The sequence below is a fragment of the Mandrillus leucophaeus genome, unplaced genomic scaffold (assembly GCF_000951045.1).
Source record: "Mandrillus leucophaeus isolate KB7577 unplaced genomic scaffold, Mleu.le_1.0 Scaffold370, whole genome shotgun sequence".
NCBI lineage: Eukaryota > Metazoa > Chordata > Mammalia > Primates > Cercopithecidae > Mandrillus > Mandrillus leucophaeus.
Window position 1 is genome coordinate 1,041,094 of NW_012103921.1, and position 6,149 is coordinate 1,047,242.

At 50.2% G+C, this 6,149-nt stretch overlaps 1 protein-coding gene and 1 long non-coding RNA gene across 2 annotated transcripts in view; one reads left to right on the forward strand and one right to left on the reverse strand.

Annotated features, from left to right (window-relative positions):
• LOC105546837 overlaps positions 1-3,338 on the reverse strand; it is a 7,145-nt gene extending 3,807 nt beyond the window's left edge. The window contains exons 1-2 of the long non-coding RNA XR_001007149.1: positions 2,898-3,338; positions 2,430-2,707 (exon numbers count right to left, since the gene is read on the reverse strand). This is a non-coding gene — a long non-coding RNA (uncharacterized LOC105546837). The remainder of the gene's footprint in view (positions 1-2,429; positions 2,708-2,897) is intronic.
• The window catches only part of ECE1 (endothelin converting enzyme 1), a 103,328-nt gene that overhangs the window by 2,931 nt on the left and 94,248 nt on the right, over positions 1-6,149 (forward strand). The window lies entirely within an intron of this gene.

The following is a 6,149-nucleotide window of genomic DNA, read 5'->3' on the forward strand; positions in this document are numbered from 1 at the left end:
AAAAAAAAAAAAAAAAAAAAGGACACAAGGTGATTGTAAGACACAAAGAGCCTTGAGAACTGGGCAATGTCAAGGTCAATGACTATTTTTTTAAATTTTATTTTATTTGTTTTTTTTTTTTTTTTTTTTGTAGTTGAGACAGGGTCTTGCTCTGTCACCCAAGCTAGAGTGCAGTGGCATGATCTCAGCTCACTGCAGCCTCAACCTTCTAGGCTCAAGGAATCCTTCCACCTCAGCCTCCCAAGTAGTGGGGCCACAGGTGGATATCACCACACCTAGCTAATTTTTTAAAAATTTTTTGTAGAGACAAAGTCTCACTATGTTACCCAGGCTAGTCACAAACTCCTGGGCTCAAGCAGTCTGCTCGCCTTGCCTCCCAAAGTGCTGGGATTACAAGCATGAGCGCCCGGCCGAAGGGTACATGATTTCTATTAATAACTCATATTTGACTTCTTGCTGTTGATATTAACCTCCATCACCTGGGCAGTCTGTTATTTTCACTGAGTTTACAGCAGGGCTAGAGTAACAACAAATGTTGGCTGAATAAGGTCAAGACTGGAAAATCTGGATGAGGGCAGAAGCAAATGGGAGGGGTGGGGAGGAAGACAAGGAGAAGCAAGCAGAAAGAGGTGGCCTGTGCAGCGTGTCCCTGTGGTGCGGTTCCCGCAGGGCCGGGCTGCTGGATGCCAGGCAGTTCACGTTCTAGCTTACTCGGTATTCACAATGGCCCTTTTATGGATGAGGAAACTGAGACCTGAGGGTGAAAACAACATGTCCAAGGTCACATGAGCCAGGAAACCTGTGATTGGGCTCAGGTCTGTCTTAACTGCCTGATAAATGTTGTTTCTAACTCTGTTTCACGAAGGATTCATGATAGATTATAAATAAAATACATTCAGTAAAACAACATGCAATACCAAATGGAAAATCAGAATCACGGAAAACAGAGTAGAAAATGTGGACAAGGAAAAAGCTGAACATAAAGGCCAAGAAAGTGCCCATAGGCGAGTTTCTGATTTGGCTATGAGTTTCCTGGCAGCCAAAGAAAAGAGAGATACAAGCCGATTCCTGTTATCAAAAAGTAAAGAAGCAGTTTACACTTTCAGGAACTTCATAGTAAATTTAAAAATGAGTTAATCACATGGAAATTTCTCTGGTGAAAAATACTGGGAAATATAATGGATAATGTAATAATAATAAATGTCGAGTGGCATATCTTTAGAAGTGATAGCCATATTTTTATATCTTACCCCTTGCCCAAAGTTGTCTTACTTGGGGTCTTTTTTTTTTTTTTTTTTTGAGACAGGGTTTCGCTGTGTTTCCCAGGCTGGTCTGGAACTCCTAGTCTCAGGCAATCCTCCCGCCTCAGTCTCCCAAAGTGCTGGGATTGCAGGCATGAGTCACCATGCCCAGCCAAGCACTTTATCTGTATTACCTCATTTAAGTGTCACCACAGTCCTATGAGGGAGGTACTATTATTATCATCATCATCCTCATTTGACAGATGAGTACTGAGGCACAGAGAGGCTGAGTCACTTGCTAAGGGTCACACAGCTGGGAAGTTCAGATTGGGGATCTGAAATAAGGTTTCGATCCAGAGCTTTTACCCGCTACATTATAGCATCTCTCAAATATAAGTGTTTAGCTACCAGATAATATGAGTGTGTTTTAGATGACATGTGAAGATTTCACAGATCCCAGCCAATTACCAGCACCAAAAGTAGTAACTGATGGGGACTTTGGCCACAAAGGGCAGAGTCTCTAAGGAGCTGAGGCTTAGAGACAATGTGAAAACAGCTGTGGAGGGTGTGGCTCAGTCCCAGGCCTCAGAATTTCACTTGTGGGGCTTCCGTTTTCCACCTCACACCCCAAGATGCCTTAACGATCGCCCACCTTTGGCCATCCAAACACAAGAGCCAAATGAGTGACTAATGTCGTCTGGGCAAAGGGGGTCATGCCCAGGTGCCACCAGGCCAGGAGGCTTTTGTTACCAGAAACCTGTGCGTGTTTATATTTCTTGTTTCTGCTCACCCCAGGCCTTTGATTTCCCAGGGTGGAGTTTCCAGAGCTGGGGACCGTCGCACCTTCATCTGGCTGTCGTCACTTCCTTTGTGCGGCTGGGGCACTGGGGACTGAGGACGGGGCAGTCCACAGGGAGCTGTGGTTCCACCCCTCCACTCTTGGTTTCTGCCAGGCCCTTCTCATCAACACAGACCCAGGTTCAACCCAGATTTCTCCTCCACGACTGCACAGTGCCAGTAAGGGAACTGAGAAGACCAAAGTAGAGATTCTTTTCCTTCCCCAACGCTCTCGGGGCCAGGTGTGGCACCCACAACCGCAAATGAGACAATTAGGGAGAATAAGTGGTGGCTGCCCTGCCAGCCCAGAGCCTGTCTGCCCAGGGCACCCAGACTCTGTGAGGTTCCCACCTGAAGAAGCAGTTCCATCTTCCACAAGGAGCACGGGACCAAGAGTCCAGGACCCAGGTTCGAGGCCCAGCTCTGCCACTTTCTTGCCGCAGGGCTCAGGTTCTCTGGAGGCAGCATAACGGAGCCAGTGGCTTTGGCAGGGGGAAGATTCACATCCTGGCTCCCTCAGTCTCCAGGCAGGTGACTCGGGGCTGAGGGGTAAGTCCTTTCTCCTCCCCAACCCTTGGTCATCTCATTTGTAAAGCAGAGGTGATGATTCCCATCTCAGGGACGAGGCACTGTGGGGTTAGGAGAGAATTTGTCAAGCGGCATGGTCGGTTTTTGGTCTGTCCAGGCCCCTCCCCCGTTCTGTAAGCTGGAAGTGATACCTGTGAGGCTGAGGCTCTAGGTGGGTGTGGGGAGCCATTGAGGTAGTGAATGGAAGGCCCTGGGTGAAGGGCCCCAGGCAGCTATTGAAATGTTACTTACCCACTGTGGACTTCCCACCAAGCAGAGCCCACCAAGCCTTTCCCATCTGAGGTGGGTTCAGTTTCACTGAGGCAGGCATCTCAGGAAGGGGCCCTTGGCTTTTGTGTGCTGAAAAATAACCAGTGCTCCATCTCTGCTGATTTCTGCTTGGGAGTTCCGTGAGCTTCCTGCATCATCTGTCCACAGACAGGCTGCTGCAGGGTAGACATCAGAGTCCCTGGGGTGGCTTCCGGCCTCCCTCCCTTGCCTCCTGCCTTCGCTCAAACATCTGTAGAGGTTCCAGCCCCAGCCTAAGCCCTTAAGGAGACAGGGTCCCATAAGACCGAGCCTCTGCCATCAGGATTCTGTCTAAAATGCTGTGTGCAGTAAAAGGCAGCATGGGGTAGGGTGGCTGTGTGGGGACACAGAGCCAGGGACCAAATGCTGTCTGGGGTCCCTGGAGGGTAGTCAGGAGAGCTTGCCAGAAGGGGGAAGTCTCTGAAATGAGACAGAAGGAGGAGGAGCCATCGCTTAACCGCACCTGGGCAAGTTACTTCCCTGAACCTCAGTTTCATTCTCTGTAAAAGGAACCAGTGATACCTGCTTCCCAGGGAAGGGTGAGAAGCTTAAAAGAGATGGTGGGTGTAAAAGAACTGACAAATCCCTTACACCACCTGGGTGAATCCCTTACACCACCCAAGTGCCCAGGGGAGATGTTCGGTCAACTGAACTTCTTTTTCAAGTCTTTTCCTCTGGCGATCGACACCTGGTATGTAGTATAACCAAGTGTCCTATTCTAGAAAAAGCAACCTAGCAGTAAGTGAAGCAGCCTCAGAGTCGCCCCTCTCTCTGGGATGGGTAATGGAAACTCTTGCACCCAGTGGGAGTGAGGCAGAAGTCTCCAGAATTCAGACTCTTCCCATGCACCCTGCCTCCCCAGGGCCTGTGACCTTTAGATGTGTTCCCTATTTCTGTAGGTATTATGAAGTTAGATGCAGGAGAATTCTTGAGAACTTAAAGGCACTTCCCCTCTACTTGTGCCCCCTTTGATTTTAAGAACTGTTTGTTGAGCACCTACTCTGTGCCGGGGGACGGAAAGTCTGTTTTGGACAGGCCAGACAAGGTCCCAGCCCCAGTAAAGCTGTGGATTCCGGGGAGGGGCAGAGAGAATGATGATAAAGACATGAAAACAAAACAAAACAGCCTGCAACAAGTACTATAAAGGAAAACGAACAGGATGCTGTAATGGAGAATTTGGGGGACTGCTTAGGGTTCCTGGGACATTTGAGGAGGTACTAGGCTGAGATGTGAAGTTGGAGCTGACCATGGGAGGAGTAGAGAGGAGGAAAAAATGTTCCAGACAGAGACAACAGCAGCTACAAAGGTCTTAGGGGAAGGGGGAAACTGTAGAAACTGAGGAACTGCATGAGGAGGTGGGGGGGCAGGTAGCACAAGATGAGGGCCCAGAGTGGGCAGGGGCCATGGGTCCCAGTGAAGGGTTTGGATTTGATTCCAGGGACAGTGGAGGGGTTTTAAGCAAGGGAGTGGTAATATCAGAATTTTATTTTTATTTTATTTATTTACTCAGACAAGATCTTGTTGTGTCGTCCAGGCTGGAGTGCAGTGATGCAATCACAGCTCACTGTAGCTGCCACCTCCTGGCTTCAAGCGATTCTCCCACCTCAGCCTCCCAAGTAGCTGGGACTACAGGCGCGTACCACCACGTCTGTAAAAAAAAAAAAAAAAAAATTGGGGTCTGTGTTGCCCAGGCTGACCTAGAATTAGACTCAAGTGATTCTCCTGCCTCAGCCTCCCAAAGTGCTGGGATTACAGATGTGAGCCACTGCACCCAGCTAGATTTCTGTGGGGTTTTTTTGTTAATTGGTTTGAGATCGAGTCTCACTCTGTCACCCAGGCTGGAGTACACTGGCACAATCTCAGCTCACTGCAACCTCTACCTCCTAGGTTCAAGCAATTCTCCTGCCTCAGCCTCTTGAGTAGCTGGGATTACAGGTGCATGCCACCAGGCCCAGCTGATTTTTTGTGTTTTTAGTAGAGACAGAGTTTCACCATGTTGGCCAGGCTGGTCTTGAACTCCCGACTTCAAGTGATGCACCTACCCTGGCCTCCCAAAGTGTTGGGATTATATGCGTGAGCGAGCCACGGCGCCTGGCTTCAGCCAGATTTCATTTTAAAAGCTCACCCTGGCTGCCGAGGGGGCTGTCAGAGGGCAGGAGTGGAAGCCAGGAGACCATTAGGAGCCACTGCCCTCACTTGTCCCTGTGATGTCAGGCCCCTCACCCCTCTAAACCTGTTTATTCACACATATGTGTGACTGTGAGAATCACATTTGGAATGAACAGAAATGTACTTTGCAAAGTTGAAAAGTACTCATTAATGCAGGGATTCCCATCTTGCTAGAAGTGGAGAGCCCTTTGGAAATCTGCTGGGTTAGACCTCTCTGGGGTTCTTGATTGGGACAGTGCTGGGGCTGAGTCCCTAACTGAACACCTCATATCTGAGAGAGCCCCCTTTCCCTGCTTAGGGTTATAGGAGAGGGCTCAGGGGCTGGGGGGAGAGGCACCTGGCTGAGGCTCAGACTCTTGATGGGGAAGATGGGAAAGAAGGGTCCCCTTCCTGGCTTCTGACGTCCCTGGAGCAGTGGTTCTCTTGTGTTAAAGGGAGGGCGATACCTTTGAGCACGGGGGTGACCACCGGACCACCCTGCAGCCATCCAAATGCACACACACAGCTCTTTCATCCCGTGTCAGGGCGTTCAGAGAAATTTTCTGAAACTCATTCACAAACTGGCTTAAAGGCCTCTGAGCTAGAAAGGGGAACTGAAAGGGGACACCTACCTTTTTACTCCACCTTTTTTGTCTGGTCTTTCTAGCATTAACCCCCTAGACACACCTAAGTGCTGATGCTGAGGGGAACCTGTCTTGATTGCTCTGGGCCAAATCGAGGGCACCTTCCTGAGACTTTTGTTATCTGCCACTGGGGACCCCATTGTTGAAGGGGGACTTAAGATTTTCTCGAAGGAGAGCTCACTGTGAGGGCCTTTCCTGCCTGCTAGGGGCTTCAGTTTGGGGGCCTCCTCTCCCGACCTCTGGGGAAGGGAGGGGTCCCCATCTCCCCGGGGCCTCTCGGGTCTTGGGGTCTCCCCGAGAGGCCGGCGGTTGGGAACCGGGCGCCGACGCACTGATCAGGCCCCGCCCGCGAAGGTGGTGCAACTCCTGGTCCGGCCCATCCCATCCCGGCCACCCGGGCAGC